Below are 24552 nucleotides of genomic sequence, written 5' to 3' on the forward strand. Positions count from 1 at the left end.
GAATGTTGTGATTACAAATCATTTCGGGGCACCCCTCAGTCTATACGTACAGACAAACAAATTGCATGGAACGAAAGTTGAGAGGCTGGACTGTAAGTTGTTGTTTTGACTTCTACAAATCTCGCAGGTCTTTTATGCAAAACAGACTCAAAATTGCATTGTTCACGCAAGTGTAGATGACGAGACTATCGAAGGAATGGAATACACTTGCCTACAGATATAATAGACAGACACTGTCTATTTATATCTATGACTTACCCTAGCCCCATATGTTAGAATAAAGAACATACTTTGCTCTTTTGAATGATGTATGATTTGGCACTGTACACAGGATTTTAGACCTGCCCCCGAAGTGATTTTTCCATAAACCCGTCAAAAAGCTCACTCTGTTTTGGCCGTAAAAAGCGCCCAAATGAAGTCAATTTCTAACCTGTGTCGTGTGTTCGAAGGAGTACATCTCAGCGATGCCATTGCCTTGCAACCTCAAAGAAATATATTTTAATAACCCGCTAAATGAACGTTTTAAATAAAAGCCGGAGATTTGCTTCGTTTCTTCCCAGTCAGCACACGATATCGGGTCGATATCGGTCCGATATCGGATTTGACCGGATATCTCGGACCAAGATATCCGATATCGGTCCGATATCGGTCCGATATTGGATTCCAAGTTTGCTCATCAGATTAACGTTAAATTAATGTTAACTTTTTACGTTAATTAAGTTAACATTAATTTAATGTTAATCTGATGAGCAAACTTGGAATCCGATATCGGACCGATATCGGATATCTTGGTCCGAGATATCCGGTCAAATCCGATATCGGACCGATATCGGATTCCAAGTTTGCTCATCAGATTAACATTAAATTAATGTTAACTTTTTACGTTAATTAAGTTAACATTAATTCAATGTTAATCTGATGAGCAAACTTGGAATCCGATATCGGACCGATATCGGACCGATATCGGATTCCAAGTTTGCTCATCAGATTAACATTAAATTAATGTTAACTTTTTACTTTAATTAAGTTAACATTAATTTAATGTTAATCTGATGAGCAAACTTGGAATCCGATATCGGACCGATATCGGACCGATATCGGATATAACGTTAAATTAAAGTTAATTTTGTTTACGGCTAATGTCAGTTTTACCAAATAAAAAGCATAATATAATGGTTAGATTAACGTTATTTAAACATGTGTTTTTTTACGTTGAGTGCAAAAATAAAAAGAACCAAAATAAAACTATAATTAAATTTTTTATTGAGAATTTTTTTTTTTTTCCTCGGACCAAGATATTCCAATATCGGTCCGATATTGGATTCCAAGTTTTCACATCATCGCCAATACAATCCCATCCATCACACCAATATTGGCACGATATCAGACCAATATCGGATACGATATCGGGTCGATATCGGACCGATATTGGATTCCGACATTGGGCCAATAAAGTTGACGTTAATTTAACGTTAATCTGATGAGCAAACTTGGAATCCAATATCCGACCGATATCAGGCAGATATCGGATATCTTGGTCCGAGATATCCAGCCAGCACCCCGATATCGGACCGATATCGGACCGATATCGGGATACGATATCGGGTCGATATCGGATCCCGATATCGGATTTCAAATCGGGTCGATATAGGATTACGACATTGGGCCAATATTGGATATAGGTCCGATACAAAGAACCAAAATAAAACTATAATTAAACTTTTTATTAGAATTTTTTTTCTCCCTCAGACCAAGATATCCCATATCTGCCCGATATCGGTCCGATATTGGATTCCAAGTTTGCTCATGAGATAAACGTTTAGTTTTTACGTTAATTTAACGTTAAATTAACATTAGTAATATTAGGGTAAATTTACATAGTGCAATATCATATTTGATTGTATCCCTTTTATGTTTTATGTTTTATGTGTGTCGTCCTATACAATTGTTGTTATAATCGTTTACAGGCAGACAGGGTGTGCCGAAGAAAAATTTCCATTTTTATGTAATATTTTAATGGACAATAAAGTGCTGTTATTGTTATTGTTATTGTTATAAATTAACGTTCATTAAAACAAAACCATAATATAAAGTTAAATTAACGATAATTTTCGTTTACGGCTAATGTCAATTTTACCAAATAAAAAGCACAATATAATGGTTAGATTCAAGTTATTCACACGTGTGTTTTTTATGTTGAGTGCAAACATAAAAAGAACCACACATGTTTGTTTGTTTGTTTGTTTATTTGTTGCTTAACGTCCAGCCGACTACGCAGAGCCATATCAGGACGAGGAAGGGGGGGATGAAGGGGGCCACTTGTCAAGCGATTCCTGTTTACAAATGCACTAACCCATTACTTGTGTCCCAGCAGGCTTTAGTAAAACTAAATTAATACCTACTGGAAGATTACCAGTTTTTAGTATGTTAAAATAGGCTTAACCTATCTACTGCTGGACTTACATCAGAACACTAACAGATTAAACTATACATGAATCGCGAGACAAGCGGCAAGAGAAGAGATTTTTGGAAAAAATACAGGTGAATGAGCAAGAAGGCAGAAAAAGGAAAAGAATTCATGAAGAAAAAGAGAGCATGACAGGAAAGAGGAACCAAAAATCTACCTAACAGCAAACTAGAAAGCTCCTGCGGTTCCAAAAACAGGAGGGGCCTTTAATTTCATAACCGCAGTGCCCCACTGCGGGAAGAACCACACATAAAAACGGTCATACACGTAAAATTCCACTCGTGCAAAAACACGAGTGTACGTGGGAGTTTCATCCCACGAATCCAGAAGAAGAAGAAGAAGGAAGTGTGCATGCTAACATGAAACTAAACAAAAGACAAATAAATAAAACCATTAGAAATATGTTGTGAGAATATGTTCTAAACATTTATTCATCATTTCCATGATATATAATTATACTGTACATTTAAAAAAAAAACACACCATAAAACCATGATAAAAATGTCGGAAGTTGAATCAGTTCTAAAGTTTCTGGAAGTGAGTTTGGATACATGTATCCCACTTTTAGGTTCTGTACCTAGAAATTTACCAATTCTATTCTATCTTTTGGGTTTAAAAAAAATAGTCTTCGCACAGCTAGGTATCTTGTACATGTATCCGAATGATGCCAGTGACACAAGGAAAGATGAGGTTATTTGCAACACCACCAGCAGAGGAAGAAGTCATTCACTTTGCAGCAGCAGATAAAAAGAATTGTTGAATTTGAAGCAGGAGCAGACACAGAAGTTGTTGAATTTGTAGCGTCATCTGCAGACAAAGAAGTTGTTGAATTTGCAGCAGACGATATACTTGTTAAACCTGCAGCAGCAAACGAAGAAGTCATTCACTTTGCAGCAGCACCAGACAACAAGAATTGTTGAATTCGAAGCAGGAGCAGACAGAGAAGTTGTTAATGTTGAGTTTGCAGCAGACGATATATACTTGTTAAATCTGCAGCAGTAGCCATGGAAGAAGTTGTTGATACCATGGCATGTCTGCAATAGGAGACTTTGAAGATCTGCTCCAAATGCTATGACATCTGCAAAGACAGAGAATGCAACAATCTTAAAACATAAAGAATTCAGTGTGATTTGAGAACTTCAGTGTAAACACTATAATTATGTCTTCTTTGTTAATGCTCTTTGCTAAATATAGAACTGAAGGTAAATAAGGTTTACATTGTCTTTGCATTATGCCAATATTTGTTGAATTTACTTGTGTGTATATATATGCTAACTTTGATAGCATTCTTCTGTGTTTGAATGAAATGCTCTTAGTCAATGCTGCCTGGCATGGATAACAACCCCCCCCCCTCCCCCCAACACACACAGAACACCTTCCCGAAGTTTTTTCCAAGACTAAGACTGAGTAAGAGTAAGACAATAATATGTCAGTTGGACCTGGACTAAAAATATGTATAGGTCCAGATGTCCCGGCTACAACAAATTGTTCTGTCAGAAGACCTCTTATAGTTCTTTATGTCGAAATTGATGTGATGGTCGACCAGCCAAGATTTAGAACAATGCGTCATAAGCATGTATTAATGACCCCAGACCGAAGCCTGACAACAACACTGCCTTCTCTCAGTCTCATAAAATGATTTTCAGTTATAAATATAATATGACTGCTGGAACATTCATCAAGCGTTAACGTGGATTTTACCTGCAAACACACATACACACACACACACACACACACACACACACACACACACACACACACACACACACACACTTACTTGGCCTCAAAAGCCAGAATGTCACTTGTCAGGGTTGTAACTTGTAGTTTACATCCCTGTAGTGTGAATGCTTTCTGGTATCCTCATGGTAATTCCTCCCACCCTGCAATGAAAGCATTGATGTGTGAGTTGCATTACAGTAGAGAATAGTGGTCAATCAAAACTTGTTTTAAGTGTCTTTGAAAAGACGATTTTCGAAAATAACTCTGAGATCTCTTATAAATGTTACTGTACAGTAATGGATTAGACCAGAAGCTGTGAGATTGAACAAATGTGTGAAAATGTGTGGCAATTATCAGATTGACAGAGAGAAATAAAATATCAGAGAGAGAGAGAGAGAGAGATAGAGAGAGAGAGAGAGACAGACAGACAGACAGGGAGAGAGAAACAGACAGAGAGACTGAAACTGAGAAAGACAGACAGAGCAAGAAACTAGAAATCAATCTAGAAAGACAGAAGGCAGGAAAGAAAGAGAAAGAGAGATAAATTCACCTTTCCAATCGTTATGCATGATATTGCTTTGATATTGGTGACTCGTATCAAAAATAAGTCAACAATCACAATGCCAACGGATTCTGAACTTATGAATATGATTATGAAAAAATTTACAACACAAGTCACACAGTGAAGTAACATTACCTGAAAGTTCCATTTGCCATTCGCTCAGCGTCATAAGATCTGTATTGTGTAGTCCTGATATATGCTGAAGTGCAGCATGTTATCTTATATCAGCAGACACACTGGCTTTGAAGTTGCAGGAGTGTTAAAAACGGTAAAAATAACACGCCAGTAAATCCAGCACCCTATACTCACGTGACGCTGGTAACGTGACGTTACTTTTCAAAGATGGCGGCTGTATGTTGCTGCTTTAGCGACTGTTTGGGCAATGATATTTTGGTGTGACTAAGAGTAAGACGTATTTTCAACGGACAAAATGTTAATGTTTCAAACCATGAGTAAACTTTGTGTGGTTTTGTGTGCTTGCATGCTTGCGTGCGAAATTCTGCAATCGTAAACAGTGCATGTTTGAGACTGCGAGGACGCGTGTACTGCGAGGCCGGTGTGTGCGTGTCACTGCGCAGTGTGTTTGAGACTGCGATGTGCGTGTGCGTGTGACTGTATATATGTTTGAGACTGCCAGGTGTGTGCGCGTCAGTGGGGGGCTTACACCACAGGCCAGTGTGTTCATCGTTGAGTTTGAGCGGCACAGTGTTAGTGTATACAACTGAAGTTGGTTGTTCTTACTCTAAAGATGCAAAGCGAACAAGACAGACACCACCCCAGTCAGCACACGATATCGGGTCGATATCGGTCCGATATCGGATTTGACCGGATATCTCGGACCAAGATATCCGATATCGGTCCGATATCGGTCCGATATTGGATTCCAAGTTTGCTCATCAGATTAACGTTAAATTAATGTTAACTTTTTACGTTAATTAAGTTAACATTAATTTAATGTTAATCTGATGAGCAAACTTGGAATCCGATATCGGACCGATATCGGACCGATATCGGATTCCAAGTTTGCTCATCAGATTAACATTAAATTAATGTTAACTTTTTACGTTAATTAAGTTAACATTAATTTAACGTTAATCTGATGAGCAAACTTGGAATCCGATATCGGACCGATATCGGACCGATATCGGATTCCAAGTTTGCTCATCAGATTAACATTAAATTAATGTTAACTTTTTACTTTAATTAAGTTAACATTAATTTAATGTTAATCTGATGAGCAAACTTGGAATCCGATATCGGACCGATATCGGACCGATATCGGATATAACGTTAAATTAAAGTTAATTTTGTTTACGGCTAATGTCAGTTTTACCAAATAAAAAGCATAATATAATGGTTAGATTAACGTTATTTAAACATGTGTTTTTTTACGTTGAGTGCGAAAATAAAAAGAACCAAAATAAAACTATAATTAAATTTTTTATTGAGATTTTTATTTTCCTCAGACCAAGATATTCTGATATCGGTCCGATATTGGATTCCAAGTTTGTTACTTAGTCCTTTCACTGCATTCCATTACTGTTCTCATAACTTGTGATAGTGGGAATATGTGCAATGTGGAATGGTCCTTATTTTTTAGGTGCTGGAGTAGTTCTGTGATGGTAGTAGTTTTGTGCAATGCGACTCTAGGTTCAGGTGCTTGAGTAGATCTGTGATAGTCTGTTAATACTGTTGTTTTAAACTGTCTAACTGGCTAGATCATGATTATATAATTTTATGTGATGATCTGACTAAATGATAATAATTACGTGTACTACTTACTTTTAAATGGATTATACATTTTAGGTATTGTTCTAGTATTCACTAATGTTGTATTGATATTACTGGCACCCCTTTTAAACTGATATGGTTTTTACCTTTACAAGGCGATGATGTGAATTTGTGATGTAGATATGTGGCTGGTTATGTGTGAGAATGTAAATAATTGTGTTTGTGTGTGTGTGTGTGTGTGTGTGTGTGTGTGTGTGTGTGTGTGTGTGTGTGTGTGTTGTGTCTGTGTGTGCATGACAGTGTAATGTACGTATGTATGCATGCGTGGTGATGTGTGTCTGCATATGTGTCTGGTTTGTTTTTATTTTATTTTTACCGTGCCGTGCCAAGATGAAATCCTTTTGCAAAATTGGTGAATAAATATCTTGTATCTTGTATCTTGTATCGCCAATACAATCCCATCCATCACACCAATATTGGCACGATATCAGACCAATATCGGATACGATATCGGGTCGATATCGGACCGATATTGGATTCCGACATTGGGCCAATAAAGTTGACGTTAATTTAACGTTAATCTGATGAGCAAACTTGGAATCCAATATCCGACCGATATCAGGCAGATATCGGATATCTTGGTCCGAGATATCCAGCCAGCACCCCGATATCGGACCGATATCGGACCGATATCGGGATACGATATGGGGTCGATATCGGATTCCGATATCGGATTTCAAATCGGGTCGATATAGGATTAAATTAACGTTCATTAAAACAAAACCATAATATAAAGTTAAATTAAAGTTCATTTTCGTTTACGGCTAATGTCAATTTTACCACAAAAAAAGCACAATATAATGGTTAGATTCAAGTTATTCAAACGTGTGTTTTTTATGTTGAGTGCAAACATAAAAAGAACCACACATAAAACGGTCATACACGTAAAATTCCACTCGTGCAAAAACACGAGTGTACGTGGGAGTTTCATCCCACGAATCCAGAAGAAGAAGAAGAAGGAAGTGTGCATGCTAACATGAAACAAAACAAAAGACAAATAAATAAAACCATTAGAAATATGTTGTGAGAATATGTTCTAAACATTTATTCATCATTTCCATGATATATATACTGTACATTTAAAAAAAAAAACACCATAAAACCATGATAAAAATGTCGGAAGTTGAATCAGTTCTAAAGTTTCTGGAAGTGAGTTTGGATACATGTATCCCACTTTTAGGTTCTGTACCTAGAAATTTACCAATTCTATTCCATCTTTTGGGTTTAAAAAAAATAGTCTTCGCACAGCTAGGTATCTTGTACATGTATCCGAATGATGCCAGAGACACAAGGAAAGATGAGGTTATTTGCAACACCACCAGCAGAGGAAGAAGTCATTCACTTTGCAGCAGCAGATAAAAAGAATTGTTGAATTTGAAGCAGGAGCAGACACAGAAGTTGTTGAATTTGTAGCGTCATCTGCAGACAAAGAAGTTGTTGAATTTGCAGCAGACGATATACTTGTTAAACCTGCAGCAGCAAACGAAGAAGTCATTCACTTTGCAGCAGCACCCGACAACAAGAATTGTTGAATTCGAAGCAGGAGCAGACAGAGAAGTTGTTAATGTTGAGTTTGCAGCACACGATATATACTTGTTAAATCTGCAGCACCAGCCTTGGAAAAAGTTGTTGATACAACCAGTGCAGACGATGGCATGTCTGCAATAGGAGACTTTGAAGATCTGCTCCAAATGCGATGACATCTGCAAAGACAGAGAATTCAACAATCTTAAAACATAAAGAATTCAGTGTGATTTGAGAACTTCAGTGTAAATGTTCTGCGCGAACTTAGAATCCGGTTTCATTCTAGAATGGACCGGGTCCAGGTTGGAATTCTAACCCTGCGCAAGTACAGGGGTGCCATTCTAGAATGAAACCCTTGAATAAAGGGGGCCGTAATGTTTGTAGGTAAGACAGAGTCGTCTTCCCTTGAATTATCTCCACCTGCACCTTCCCTTTGATAAAATGGGGCTGATTTGTCTACCCCTGAAAAAATCCTTTGGCGATCTTGCGATGTCATGTCATGTCAAGAAAGTTGACACTCCTGAGTACGCAATAAACAAAGGCAGACCATAGCAAGGGGGACTACCAGGGCGGTATTGTTTGCAGGGCAGTTGTTTTTGTGATGAGAGCCGGTTGCGGCCGCTTGCAATGTCAGCGCTGTCTCCCTCTCGGAAATGTCCGTTTTTTTGACAATTTTTTTGACAGACAGACAGACAGACGGTCAGACCGACTAACCGACAGACAGACCAACAGAAGGACAGAGTGAGTTATAGAGCTGTTGTCACAGGTTTAAAAAAAAGCTGACATTATATCTTCACAATTCAGAAGACCAACTTCATGTATATGAATACTAAGATTAAAAGTTACAAGCGAGATCGGCAAAACACTGTCAGTCCGGAAATTTCCGTTCGTAGCGATCAGTGCTGAGTGTCTCTCAAAATCGTAATCACTTTCAGAACATCACAATCCCAATTCACAATGTCTTTGAGTAAAGTGTAAAAAACCCGAGAAAAAAAACCCAACCAAACACACAAAAAACAAAAACAAACAGAAAATCCACATTTGTGGCTTTGGCTGTGTGATAGTCTAACTGAAATGACTATTCCAACTTGGACCCAAATTCCAACCTTGCGCACGGCCGATTCTAGAATGGACCAGCAACAAGGGTTTCATTCTAGAATGGCACCCCTGTACTTGCGCAAGGTTAGAATTCCAACCTGGACCCGGTCCATTCTAGAATGAAACCGGATTCTAAGTTCGCGCAGAACATAAACACTATAATTATGTCTTCTTTGTTAATGCTCTTTGCTCAATATAGAACTGAAGGTAAATAAGGTTTACATTGTCTTTGCATTATGCCAATATTTGTTGAATTTACTTGTGTGTATACGCTAACTTTGATAGCATTCTTCTGTGTTTGAATGAAATGCTCTTAGTCAATGCTGCCTGGCATGGATAACAACCCCCCCCCCTCCCCCCAACACACACAGAACACCTTCCCAAAGTTTTTTCCAAGACTAAGACTGAGTAAGAGTAAGACAATAATATGTCAGTTGGACCTGGACTAAAAATATGTATAGGTCCAGATGTCCCGGCTACAACAAATTGTTCTGTCAGAAGACCTCTTATAGTTCTTTATGTCGAAATTGATGTGATGGTCGACCAGCCAAGATTTAGAACAATGCGTCATAAGCATGTATTAATGACCCCAGACCGAAGCCTGACAACAACACTGCCTTCTCTCATACATGATTTTCAGTTATAAATATAATATGACTGCTGGAACATTCATCAAGCGTTAACATGGATTTTACCTGCAAACACACACACACACACACACACACACACACACACACACACACACACTTACTTGGCCTCAAAAGCCAGAATGTCACTTGTCAGGGTTGTAACTTGTAGTTTACATCCCTGTGAATGCTTTCTGGTATCCTCATGGTAATTCCTCCCACCCTGCAATGAAAGCATTGATGTGTGAGTTGCATTACAGTAGAGAACAGTGGTCAATCAAAACTTGTTTTAAGTGTCTTTGAAAAGACGATTTTCGAAAATAACTCTCTGAGATCTCTTATAAATGTTACTGTACAGTAATGGATTAGACCAGAAGCTGTGAGATTGAACAAATGTGTGAAAATGTGTGGCAATTATCAGATTGACAGAGAGAAATAAAATATCAGAGAGAGAGAGAGAGAGAGAGAGAGAGAGAGAGAGAGAGAGAGAGAGAGAGAGACAGACAGACAGACAGACAGACAGACAGGGAGAGAGAAACAGACAGAGAGACTGAAACTGAGAAAGACAGACAGAGCAAGAAACTAGAAAGACAGAAGGCAGGAAAGAAAGAGAAAGAGAGATAAATTCACCTTTCCAATCGTTATGCATGATATTGCTTTGATATTGGTGACTCGTATCAAAAATAAGTCAACAATCACAATGCCAACGGATTCTGAACTTATGAATATGATTATGAATTTACAACACAAGTCACACAGTGAAGTAACATTACCTGAAAGTTCCATTTGCCATTCGCTCAGCGTCATAAGATCTGTATTGTGTAGTCCTGATATATGCTGAAGTGCAGCATGTTATCTTATATCAGCAGACACACTGGCTTTGAAGTTGCAGGAGTGTTAAAAACGGTAAAAATACAGTACAAACTTTCTTGAGTTCGATTCGACAGAGAAAAGTCCGAGAGTAATGTCCCTTGGCGATCACGGGAGGTCACTCAGAATTACTTGTCCGGCAGTTACTGAGTAAACAAATGGCGAAATGCGTTGGGAAGATTGAAAACAGGCAGTTGCTAGAGCACTATGTTATACAACATCAGAAACGATCCTGACTGGACAGTCCAATACTAAGACAGAAGGAGGAAGACAGAACTGGACTGGTTTCAAGAGTGTTCCAAACAGTCGATCATCATGCATCACGTAAAACGTTGAGTGAGTATCGCCTATGCCTATGAGTATGATAGTTTTGCTAATTATTGAGACTTGATGTATTTTTTTCTCTTGGAATATATGAGACTAAACAGTGTGTTTGTTTCTTAGGTGTGTGTGTGTGTCACTGTGTGTGTTTGTGTCACTGTGTGTGTTTAGGTGGTTGCTGATTTTCTTTATTGTTGTTGTAAAAATAAAATGGTGATTTTAACTAAGAATCCTTTTATGGTTCTGTTGTGCATAATAAACAGTTTTTATTCTTTCAGATTTATAAAAATACCTCTCTACACACACACACACACACACACACACACACACACACACACACACACACACACACACACACACACACACACACACATTGAATGTAGACAAATAAATCTGCCAGTGATGGAAGAAATGGTAAAGAACAAATGAAAGGTGAGGGAGGTTTTGCAGCACAAACATGTTCATACAATGTCAACATTTTATATGATCATCTTGTTGCGTCATACTCATAACGGTTAATCTTTTTACTGCAGCTGGCCGTGAGGAAGCGCCATATTCAAACCGACAACAAGCAATTCGAACAGGTGCTTGCGAAGTGGTTGACAGGATTGTCGGATCGTCTACATGGTGGGAGGATGTCGAAGATCAACACAGAAAACGAGGACGAGGACTAAGATGAAGATGGTAAATAAAATTAGTGCTAATGTGCTGACAGCCAGCAAGGAACACGCCTCTCGGATTCACTCTCTCTTCATTTTGTGTTATTTTGCCTCTACATGATATAATGCCTCTACATATATATATGATATAATGCCTCTGCAAGGATTCCCTAGGCCTACTGTTTTGGAACAAATGCTATGTGCAATTATGTCGGAGAATGGGCTGACATCGTTCAATACCGACTGTTGTGGCGACTGAACAATGGCGATACTGCGTTTTTGATGTTCGACAAAGGCGGCCATGAAAAAGTGCGTCGGTGGTGCTACGTTGTGTGTCTCCAACTTTCAATCGCAGCTGACAGTGTCAGATTCAGGCTGTATATGGTGCGAAGTGATGTTGTTGCGAGTGACGCTGATAGGCGGAAGGTGACAGACGATGCCAGATATGACGGAGACAAAGAACATCAATGGTCTAACCTAGCTGATATGTTTCAGAGGATGAGCGAGGAAAGCACCGTGAGGATAAAAGAGATGGTCTGAACATTTCCCGTTCCCCACCCTTGTGAAGAATTGGAGCGTAACAATCATTTGTTTTGATTATCATGACTGGACAGAACCGTTGCGTGACCGGTCCGTTGTTTGTTGCAAATCGAAAGACTTATTTAGTTATAATTGATTTCATAACTGGTTATCCGTTTGCGACGATTTTCCCGTCTCCTTTGTGTTAATTTGATTCATGCGTTTTGTGAAGTTATTGTTATTTCCTTATTCCAAGGGGGCTATCGCCTTATGGAATTAAATACTTTGACTTTGATGGGTCACATGAATCGTGACACTCCATAATTATTCGGTGGGGACCCATTGGTTAGTGGTCTGCTCTGCAATGCTGTGAGTCATGGGTTCAAGCCCGTCCTTTGGCAGCAGAGTGGATGACATTTCAGTGGATGAGTTATCTTATCACAAGGTCAGTTATTAATTGTATTAACTGTTGAATTTTAATTGATAGTTGTAATTTGTTTATGTTGCATTGGTAACTTATGTGTTTTCAATGATACAGTTGGTTATTAAATTATTCTCATTCTGCCTTTGACTCACTTTCATTTGTACTTGTGTGACAATGTTTATTGACTCACTTTCATTTGTACTTGTGTGACAATGTTTATCAACTACTTCATCTTATCATTTCTGTCTCCTTTTAAATTTTCTTCTGTTCTTGGGCCAGAAATCTAATATTTACGGATTACAGCAAGTTTCAGTGCAGGTCAAAGACGAACAAGTGCGAAAGCAATTGCCAAGCATGAAGCATGTTTTCATTAGTCAAGAAGTAAAGTCAGAGGTTCAAAGATGATCAGATAATTAATGCCAACTATTCGCTGGTTTTGCTTCATCGACTCTGCGGGCAGCTTCCAGGAAACCAAAGTTTTCAGGTTCCGGGGGAAGTATGGTTGCAAAGCTGAAACTTAAAGGAATTGACGGAAGGGCACCACCAGGGCACCATAGAAGGGCACCACCCTTATCGGTTCCCGATATCGGTCCATTATTGGTTCCCGATGTTAGGCCGATATCAATTCTCTATATCGTACCGATATCGGACCAATATTAGTCCAATGTCGGAATCCGATATCGACCCGATATCGTCCCGATTTGCAATCCGATATCGGTCCGATATCGGGATCCGATATCGGTCCGATATCGGGATCCGATATCAAACTGATATCGACCTGATTTGCAATCTGATATCGGGATCTGATATCGGGATCCGATATCGATTCTCTATATCGTACCGATATCGGACCGATATCGGACCAATGTCGTAATCCGATATCGACCCGGTATCAACCCAATTTGCAATCTGACATCGGGATTTGATATCGCGCCGATATCGGGATCTGATATGAGGCCGATACCGATTCTCTATATCGGACCGATATCGGGTCGATATCGGTCCGATGTCGTAATCCGATATCGGTCCGATATCGACCGGATTTGCAATCCGATATCGGTCCGCTATCGGGATCTGATATCGATTCTCTATATCGGACCAATATCGGACCGATATCGGACCGATATCGTAATCCGATATTGACACGGTATCAACCCAATTTGCAATCTGACATCGGGATTTGATATCGCGCCGATATCGGGATCTGATATGAGGCCGATACCGATTCTCTATATCGGACCGATATCGGGTCGATATCGGGTCGATATCGGTCCGATGTTGTAATCCGATATCGGTCCGATATCGACCCGATTTGCAATCCGATATCGGACCGATATCGGAATCCGATATCGACCCGATATCGTATCCGATATCGGTCCGATATCGGACCGATATCGGGGTGCTGGCTGGGACTGGAGTCATTTGAGATTAATATTATTATTCAATATTGTTTTAATATAATAGTAGTAGTAATCAGGTATACCTGTACGAAAGAGGATCTGATAATCATCTTTTAGTTGAATACATGTATTTTATTTTTGCATACATAAAAAAAGATCAAAAATGCTGGATAGTATGAACACTGAAAACATAATCTGATACTTTTAATGTGGTAACACTGGTTGTTCATAGTTTGAGCCTAAGCATATGTACGCATACATCTCATCTGAATGATAAAGCCCACAGACTGCAGGGGTAATTTTATTCAATTCCTGACTTAATAAATTAATTTTTTTTGAGCTGGGCTTTATTAAACTGAGTCTATTTCTTTTTTTAAATTTTCGTTGCGTGAAGTGATATATTTGCTTCGCTGTGTTTCGTTGTTCTTGTTAGGTGGAAATTTAAGTGTTACCTCCGGTTCTACGATGCCTGAACAGTCTTCAATACCCTTTCCGACTCTTAATGCAGAATTTATATTTAGAAGGATGGCATCTGTGGTTTGTGTTTTGTGCACAAGATCTTTGAGTTCAGTAATTTTAAATAATATCCTGTTTTTTAGTTGTTGGTTGTCCAGGCAGACATTGCTGGTTTCACAGTTTGTGTTAAAAAGGAAAGGAGCATAGTACTCTGCATTATGTGTTACTGCTTCTTCTTTAATACTGTTGGATTCAGGTTTGGTTTGGTTGAGTTTGATTTTTAGTGCATGCATATGTTTGCATGTGTAGTGGCCGTGTGTTGTAATATCTGTCAACAATGTTCTTGTGCTACTGTGCAGGAGCTATGTGTTCACTATAGAGTGGTACATGAACATAATGTTAGCATGCAAGAAAATTGTTTTTCCAATATGGATGACTTTGGGTTAGGCATGGGGTGCGAACTGGTTGAACTTGCGTTTTGGTCTGGATGGAGCAGGGTTATGTGTCTTGTCAGAGCGCTTCTTTGGGATAAACATTTAGAGCAAAATGGACAATGCAAACTTGTTTTAGTTTTATTGTTGTTCTGTGATTTGTGGTTAGTGTTGTGTCGTGTCTCCGAGTCTTCGTCAGCACTGCAAGAATGTTTTGTTTTATTGGAGGAGTGGAAGGTAGTAGAATCGAAGCCCAAGTCCAAGCGTCTTGTTTCAACTTTTTTTTCAAGAAAACAATGCAAGTAAACGTAGAGGCCGAAGGCGAAACCCGTAGACAGCGAAGCAAGTGTAGTGTCGTGTTCAGCTGCTAGGAGCAAATGAATACTTATGCCGGTGTTCGTCCTATACTTATAGCCCCGGCGCGGACTGCAGCGAAAGCGCCGTTCGGCGAGAATAAAAATCGCCTGAATACGGCCAGAAACACGGAATCTGTGTTTCTTACACATGCTTTACACTACGTTATTTAAACAAACTTCGTGTACACCACATTGGGGTGTGCACGTTAAAGATCCCACGATTGACAAAAGGGTCTTTTCTGGCAAAATTGTATAGGCATAGATAAAAATGTCCACCAAAATACCCGTGTGACTTGGAATAATAGGCCGTGAAAAGTAGGATATGCGCCGAAATGGCTGCGATCTGCTGGCCGATGTGAATGCGTGATGTGTTGTGTAAAAAAATTCCATCTCACACGGCATAAATACATCCCTGCGCCTTGAATATGTGCGCGATATAAATTGCATAAAAATAAAAAATAAAAATAAATCCCTGCGCTTAGAACTGTACCCACGGAATACGCGCGATATAAGCCTCATATTGATTGATATACTGTACAGATCATGTTGGTCATGCCCTTGAGATGTGTCACCTAAGACTGTCTGATGATCTGAGAAGCCTGATTGCTGCAAAGCTACAACCTGGGATTGAGCCCCACAAACTTTTAACTGAAATTCGAAATAACATTACTAACATTGACAGAGACACTCTGGCAACACGACAAGACATCTTAAACATAAGAAAGCAGTACAATATCCCCCACATTCAAAAAGATGCTGCAGACGGTATGAGCACACACCTATGGGTAGATCAGCTAGCCACAGAAACAGACAATCCCATCATTTATTACAAACCACACGGACAAACTAAGGACACTGACACTCTGCAGGAGAACGATTTTTTACTATGTGTTCAAACACAATTTCAAAGAGAAATGATGAACAGACAAGCTAACAAAATGGTTTGTATTGACTCAACCCACAAAACCACCCAATATGACTTTTTACTTGTAACTTTACTTGTTATAGATGACTATCAAGAAAATGTACCTGTGGCATGGGCTATCGCTAACAAAGAAGATGAAAAAACCTTGACAGTATTTTTTACCGCAATTAAAGCTGCAAACAATGAGAAAGACATTCCAACCAGTATTTTTATGAGTGATTTAGCTCAAAACTTTTATAATGCATGGTATTCTGTATTTTCACTACCACAAAAACAACTATACTGTTCTTGGCATGTTGACAGGGCATGGAAGAAAAACACTGTTAAACTCATTGCTAAAAAGGAAGACCAGGCAGAGGTGTATGCATACCTAAAAATGGTTCAAATGGAGACAGACCCAGGGATCTTTAACAGACAACTGCAGGAATTTCTTGGTTTTCTTCAACTGAGACATAAAGCGTTCCACGATTACTTTTATCCTTATTATGTATGTAAAGATAAAGTGTTGCTTTGGGCAACCTGTCATCGTATAGATTCCTTAGCCAATACAAACATGTATGCTGAGGCATTTCACAGAGTGTTGAAAACTGTGTACTTTAATTCAAAACAAAACAGACGCGTTGATTTTCTGATACATGTCCTGTTCCAATATGCCAAGAATTATGTCTGAGCAGTTCATCAAAGCAGAGAAAGGTAAAGTAACCTTCCGCACTAAAGAAATAAGGAAGCGACATTCAGCAGCCATGGGTACAATTAAAGATGATTATATTGTTAACACTAACTTAGTCACTGAGTGGCTTGTACGTTCAACAGATGAAGGCCAGCCATACCTAGTTACACAGTTAAACAACCAAGAGCCCTGCCAGTGCCACGCTGGACAGGTCTGAGGTGAATGGGGCCAGACTAAGTATACACCCTGGCCCTCCAGGTTGGGGGTTGTGCGAAGGGCTAACAACCCATCCATGGAAAAAAAACCACCTGTTACAGAAACGTCAACAAGAGATACAAGCTCTTGTTGGCGGCCTATGCCCCGGACGGGGTCAAAGGCATAAATGATGAATGAATGATGAAAAACAAAGGTCCTAGTGAAGGCACTGAACCAACTTCAGTGCGGAAAATTACAAAACTCTCCAAACTGGAATAATGGACACATTCATAAATCACATACAGATAAAAAGAAGAACCGCAGACAAACATCATGATATGCGTTACTTGGGGGAAAATTATACATTCACTTAGTATGAAGCGGCAAAGTCCGAAAGCCGTAAATGGAATCGGCCAAATTCCGGCGCGAGTATCTGTCTGCATAAATTAGGAATATTTGCAGAGAAACCAAGCATCACTCATTACAACCAAATCCTTATAAACAAACTAAAATCATATGCAACATAGGTACGGGATATGTAATACTAATACAGTAATAGTGATACAAACACCTCGCAGTCTCAAACACACAGTGACACGCACACACCTCGCAGTCTCAAACATGCACTGTTTACGATTGCAGAATTTCGCACGCAAGCATGCAAGCACACAAAACCACACAAAGTTTACTCACGGTTTGAAACATTAACATTTTGTCCGATGAAAATACGTCTTACTCTTAGTCACACCAAAATATCATTGCCCAAACAGTCGCTAAAGCAGCAACATGCAGCCGCCATCTTTGAAAAGTAACGTCATAACTAGTCACGTTACCAGTGTCACGTGAGTATAGGGTGCTGGATTTACCGGCTTGTGTAAAAATACAGTACAAACTTTCTTGAGTTCGATTCGACAGAGAAAAGTCCGAGAGTAATGTCCCTTGGCGATCACGGGAGGTCACTCAGAATTACTTGTCCGGCAGTTACTGAGTAAACAAATGGCGAAATGCGTTGGGAAGATTGAAAACAGGCAGTTGCTAGAGCACTATGTTATACAACATCAGAAACGATCCTGACTGGACAGTCCAATACTAAGACAGAAGGAGGAAGACAGAACTGGACTGGTTTCAAGAGTGTTCCAAACAGTCGATCATCATGCATCACGTAAAACGTTGAGTGAGTATCGCCTATGCCTATGAACTTGGAAGATAGTAAAATTGCTAATTATTGAGACTTGATGTATTTTTTTCTCTTGGAATATATGAGACTAAAAAGTGTGTTTGTTTCTTAGGTGTGTGTGTGTGTCACTGTATGTGTTTGTGTCACTGTGTGTGTTTAGGTGGTTGCTGATTTTCTTTATTGTTGTAAAAATAAAATGGTGATTTTAACTAAGAATCCTTTTATGGTTCTGTTGTGCATAAAAATACCTCTCTACACACACACACACACACACACACACACACACACACACATTGAATGTAGACAAATAAATCTGCCAGTGATGGAAGAAATGGTGAAGAACAAATGAAAGGTGAGGGAGGTTTTGCAGACAGCATGTCTCCTTATGAAAGCACAAACATGTTCATACAATGTCAACATTTTATATGATCATCTTGTTGCGTCATACTCATAACGGTTAATCTTTTTACTGCAGCTGGCCGTGAGGAAGCGCCATATTCAAACCGACAACAAGCAATTCGAACAGGTGCTTGCCAAGTGGTTGACAGGATTGTCGGATCGTCTACATGGTGGGAGGATGTCGAAGATCAACACAGAAAACGAGGACGAGGACTAAGATGAAGATGGTAAATAAAATTAGTGCTAATGTGCTGACAGCCAGCAAGGAACACGCCTCTCGGATTCACTCTCTCTTCATTTTGTGTTATTTTGCCTCTACATGATATAATGCCTCTACATATATGATATAATGCCTCTGCAATGATTCCCTAGGCCTACTGTTTTAGAACAAATGCTATGTGCAATTATGTCGGAGAATGGGCTGACATCGTTCAATACCGACTGTTGTGGCGACTGAACAATGGCGATACTGCGTTTTTGAAGTTCGACAAAGGCGTCCATGAAAAAGTGCGTCGGTGGTGCTACGTTGTGTGTCTCCAACTTTCAATCGCAGCTGACAGTGTCAGATTCAGGCTGTATGGTGCGGAGTGATGTTGTTGCGAGTGACGCTGATAGGCGGAAGGTGACAGACGATGCCAGATATGACGGAGACAAAGAACATCAATGGTCTAACCTAGCTGATATGTTTCAGAGGATGAGCGAGGAAAGCACCGTGAGGATAAAAGAGATGGTCTGAACATTTCCCGTTCCCCACCCTTGTGAAGAATTGGAGCGTAACAATCATTTGTTTTGATTATCATGACTGGACAGAACCGTTGCGTGACCAGTCCGTTGTTTGTTGCAAATCGAAAGACTTATTTAGTTATAATTGATTTCATAACTGGTTATCCGTTTGCGACGATTTTCCCGTCTCCTTTGTGTTAATTTGATTCATGCGTTTTGTGAAGTTATTGTTATTTCCTTATTCCAAGGGGGCTATCGCCTTATGGAATTAAATACTTTGACTTTGATGGGTCACATGAATCGTGACACTCCATAATTATTCGGTGGGGACCCATTGGTTAGTGGTCTGCTCTGCAATGCTGTGAGTCATGGGTTCAAGCCCGTCCTTTGGCAGCAGAGTGGATGAGTTATCTTATCACAAGGTCAGTTATTAATTGTATTAACTGTTGAATTTTAATTGATAGTTGTAATTTGTTTATGTTGGATTGGTAACTTATGTGTTTTCAATGATACAGTTGGTTATTAAATTATTCTCATTCTGCCTTTCACTCACTTTCATTTGTACTTGTGTGACAATGTTTATTGACTCACTTTCATTTGTACTTGTGTGACAATGTTTATCAACTACTTCATCTTATCATTTCTGTCTCCTTTTAAATTTTCTTCTGTTCTTGGGCCAGAAATCTAATATTTACGGATTACAGCAAGTTTTAGTGCAGGTCAAAGACGAACAAGTGCGAAAGCAATTGCCAAGCATGAAGCATGTTTTCATTTGTCAAGAAGTAAAGTCAGAGGTTCAAAGATGATCAGATAATTAATGCCAACTATTCGCTGGTTTTGCTTCATCGACTCTGCGGGCAGCTTCCAGGAAACCAAAGTTTTCAGGTTCCGGGGGAAGTATGGTTGCAAAGCTGAAACTTAAAGGAATTGACGGAAGGGCACCACCAGGGCACCATAGAAGGGCACCACCCTTATCGGTTCCCGATATCGGTCCATTATTGGTTCCCGATGTTAGGCCGATATCAATTCTCTATATCGTACCGATATCGGACCAATATTAGTCCAATGTCGGAATCCGATATCGACCCGATATCGTCCCGATTTGCAATCCGATATCGGTCCGATATCGGGATCCGATATCGGTCCGATATCGGGATCCGATATCAAACTGATATCGACCTGATTTGCAATCTGATATCGGGATCTGATATCGGGATCTGATATCGGGATCCGATATCGATTCTCTATATCGGACCGATATCGGACCGATATCGGACCAATGTCGTAATCCGATATCGACCCGGTATCAACCCAATTTGCAATCTGACATCGGGATTTGATATCGCGCCGATATCGGGATCTGATATGAGGCCGATACCGATTCTCTATATCGGACCGATATCGGGTCGATATCGGTCCGATGTCGTAATCCGATATCGGTGCGATATCGACCGAATTTGCAATCCGATATCGGTCCGCTATCGGGATCTGATATCGATTCTCTATATCGGACCAATATCGGACCGATATCGGACCGATATCGGACCAATGTCGTAATCCGATATTGACCCGGTATCAACCCAATTTGCAATCTGACAGCCTACTGGAGAATCAAACCCTTTCGGAGCCGATTGCAACACTGAACAAGAATAACCCGAGGATTATTGATTATTGATTATTGATTATTGAGGATTATAACTTTCTATTTTGTTGCTTCAACAACCAAGAGCAGCTGCTGATACTTCAAAATTTCTTTTTCTTACTCTTCACTGACAGTTGCAGGAGAGTCAAAGAAGGATTCTCATCTATGCAGAGGGCCTACCGCAGAAATGTGGTTTTCTCTTTTGCATAGAAGTTTGAGAGTTCTTCTCTGTTTTATGCCAAGAGACTGCCTGATGAGAGCTTCTCAGCTCGAAACCGGTAGCAGTCTTGGTTAAACAAAAACGGACCTTTTCAGGTTCAGCACTCTATGAGAATGCCCTTAAATGCACTTACGGGGAATTCCCAATCCATTGAGGTTGTGGAACTCTCCTCGGGTTATTCTTGTTCAGTGTTGCAATCGGCTCCGAAAGGGTTTGATTCTCCAGTAGGCTGTCTGTGAAGAGTTCTTTCTAGATCTAATTCTTACCCCCTTCCCCCACCTCTTCCATTACCTCTAGTGTGCTCCCTGCTTTCAAAATTCCTTGTTGGAATGTAGGCGGTGGAGACACACAGAGTAAAGGATGATCTCCCTTGCTCATGAATAATTTCTATGCATTCTTGCTTTGACGTCATTCTATATTTAACTTTTCTGTAAAAGTACAAGCGATCGAGTGCACATTTTGGCTTTTTTAGCAGCGCTCTCATTATAACTTTATATATATATATATATATATATATATATATATACGGCTTCTCTGTGTGTGTGTGTGTGCGTGTGTGTGTTTGTGTGTGTCTGTAGAAAACACCTGTGGATTGTAGAGTTCTGTTTGTGATGTGGTATGGCTGCTTTTCTGAGTCTGTACGTTCTGGCCTTCCTCTGAGAAGCCATCACAGAATGAAAAGGGCTTAGAGATAAGCTCTAAATTTCTCAATCCTGTTTGAGTGGACTTCGTCTCCAAAGGTGATTGTGGTCTTTCGGCACTCGGTTACATTGGGCGGCGTCGACAAGTATGGGACTCGACATGATAATGATCAGGAATGGCATTATTGCCACTGAATCATTTTCGTGCTGTTCCCATTCCACGAATCTGGGAGGGACCTAAGCTTGGCGTTCCCATTCCACGAATCTGGGAGGGACCTAAGCTTGGCGGGTCCATGGTTCGGACCCGGCGAAGCCGGCGTACGGTGCGCCACTCAAGCCGGGTATTCGGCTCTACTTGCTACCCGGCGAAGCGGGTATTCATCTAGTATATATATATATATATATGTGTGTGTGTGTGTGTGTGTGGTGTGCGATTCATAGAAATTTACTGGACAGATCTTCATTTTTTTTAAATAAGTTTTTACTACTAAAGGAGTGATAATTTTATGTGTACGCGCTCGAGAAACCTCTATCATTTTCTGAAAATGCACGTTGATAAGTACCGTTTTATGATAAAGTTATACTCTCCATTCATTTATATACACAAACTAATGTTTCATTTATTATTTGTAGAGCTAAATATGTCAGTTGGGATCATGTTAAGAATCGCAGTGTTTTTCGCAAAATCGTACTTGACAACCCCCGGTAAAAAAATTCTAACAAAAATATTAATACGTCGACCACCTTTTTTCTTTGCACAGATGTGTCCATATTACTTAGAGGAACCTGTGCACAAAATGTGTAATGTTTCTGACGAGCGAATTTTTTTTAAATACGTTTTTACTACTAAAGGAGTGATAATTTTATGTGTACGCCCTCGAGAAACCTCGATCATTTTCTGAAAATGCACGTTGATAAGTACCGTTTTATGATAAAGTTATACTCTCCATTCATTTATATACACTAACTAATGTTTCATTTATTATTTGTAGAGCTAAATATGTCAGTTGGGATCATGTTAGGAATCGCAGTGTTTTTCGCAAAATCGTACTTGACAACCCCCAGTAAAAAAATTCTAAAAAAAAGTTAATACGTCAACCTCTTTTTTTCTTTGCACAGATGTGTCCATATTGCTTAGAGGAACCTGTGCACAAAATGTGTAATGTTTCTTTTACGCGATTTGAACACACAAGTAACCCCTTAAGAATCGCAGTGTTTTTCGCAAAATCGTACTTGACAACCCCCGGTAAAAAAATTCTAAAAAAAAAATTAATACGTCGACCCCCTTTTTTCTTTGCACAGATGTGTCCATATTGCTTAGAGGAACCTGTGCACAAAATGTGTAATGTTTCTCACACGCGAATTTTTTTTAAATACGTTTTTACTACTAAAGGAGTGATAATTTTATGTGTACGCCCTCGATAAACCTCGATCATTTTCTGAAAATGCACGTTGATAAGTACCGTTTTATGATAAAGTTATACTCTCCATTCATTTATATACACAAACTAATGTCTCATTTATTATTTGTAGAGCTAAATATGTCAGTTGGGATCATGTTAAAAATCGCAGTGTTTTTCGCAAAATCGTACGTGACAACCCCCAGTAAAAAAATTCTAAAAAAAAAGTTAATACGTCGACCCCCTTTTTTCTTTGCACAGATGTGTCCATATTGCTTAGAGGAACCTGTGCACAAAATGTGTAATGTTTCTGACGAGCGATTTGAACACACAAGTAACCCCTTAAGACGAGAGACTCGACACTGCACAGTGACAGAAAGTGAGACCAGAGACTATGGAGTATACAGAGACGCGTCATCCTTCTTTGCGTTGCGGTGCGAAAATGAGACCGGCCAGCCCAGCGCGGGAAAAGAGCCACACCCTGCCGCACAAGGAAACTCGCGTTTCACGGCTGCTGTCGGCTGTGTTTATATCACGTTTATATTAACATACTGTCTGTTCTGTCCGGCTGACAGTGCTGCAAAAAGTAACTGGATGAAAAAATATGTTTGTTTGTGAACATTCTTTTTAAATGACCATAAAAACACCGCAGAAAATGGTATAGTTTAAAATTAAATCAAATTTTCTTAGGCAATATTCGCTGCATCGCTGTAGTTATGCAAACATGATTCAAGTCAGTCTCTTTTCACGAACTAACCGTCGTTATTTTTGTGTGTTTTAATCAAATACAAATACATACTGAATACATGGTCAGTTAAGCCTGAGAAAATATGTCAGGAATAAATCGTTTAACGAAATAGTTCCCGGTTAAATCGGAAACTAAGGCATTTAGTCAATTTGGTGTCGTCCCAGCACATCGAAACTGAAATGTAAGGAAAACTGTAAAATACAGCAACTTAAACCAGATTCTTGTGACCAAGCTGACTTTAAAGAATCTTGATCGATCGATGATTTTCTTATTTCTTTTCAGTTGCTTCTTTCTTGTTCAGAAAGCTCTCTCTCTCTCTCTCTCTCTCTCTCTCTCTCTCTCTCTCTCTCTCTCTCTCTCTCTCTCTCTCTCTCTCTCTCTCTCTCTCTTATTATGGCAAGATTCCGAGGTGGAATAACAAAGCTATTTGTGCACGTTAATCGATATAAGAGATACGATGCGGATATGTTGTTATGCCCATTGTGCAGGGAAAGTAAGGAAGATGAGTTTTATTTTGTGCTTTGTTGCCCCGCACTTCGTGATTTGCGATGCCAGTTTATTCCTGCTAAGTTTTATAGAAACCCAAGTT

The 24552-nt window shown here is 39.5% G+C and overlaps 4 long non-coding RNA genes across 4 annotated transcripts; 2 read left to right on the forward strand and 2 right to left on the reverse strand.

Annotated features, from left to right (window-relative positions):
• Nucleotides 1-1246: 1246 nt before the first annotated feature.
• LOC138966467 (uncharacterized) lies at nucleotides 1247-5257 on the reverse strand. Its single transcript, XR_011455695.1, has 3 exons — nucleotides 4884-5257; nucleotides 4245-4347; nucleotides 1247-3545 (listed from the first exon to the last, which is right to left on the reverse strand). It is a non-coding gene; the product is annotated as an uncharacterized lncRNA (long non-coding RNA).
• Nucleotides 5258-7840: 2583 nt separating this feature from the next.
• On the reverse strand, nucleotides 7841-10700 carry LOC138966469 (uncharacterized). The gene is made up of 3 exons (XR_011455697.1): nucleotides 10561-10700; nucleotides 9913-10010; nucleotides 7841-8242 (listed from the first exon to the last, which is right to left on the reverse strand). It is a non-coding gene; the product is annotated as an uncharacterized lncRNA (long non-coding RNA).
• LOC138966468 (uncharacterized) lies at nucleotides 10005-12720 on the forward strand. The gene is made up of 2 exons (XR_011455696.1): nucleotides 10005-10993; nucleotides 11512-12720. It is a non-coding gene; the product is annotated as an uncharacterized lncRNA (long non-coding RNA).
• Nucleotides 12721-17894: 5174 nt separating this feature from the next.
• On the forward strand, nucleotides 17895-20060 carry LOC138966470 (uncharacterized). Its single transcript, XR_011455698.1, has 2 exons — nucleotides 17895-18187; nucleotides 18666-20060. It is a non-coding gene; the product is annotated as an uncharacterized lncRNA (long non-coding RNA).
• The last annotated feature ends 4492 nt before the right edge of the window (nucleotides 20061-24552 follow it).

This window comes from Littorina saxatilis, linkage group LG5 (genome assembly GCF_037325665.1).
Source record: "Littorina saxatilis isolate snail1 linkage group LG5, US_GU_Lsax_2.0, whole genome shotgun sequence".
Classification (NCBI taxonomy): domain Eukaryota; kingdom Metazoa; phylum Mollusca; class Gastropoda; order Littorinimorpha; family Littorinidae; genus Littorina; species Littorina saxatilis.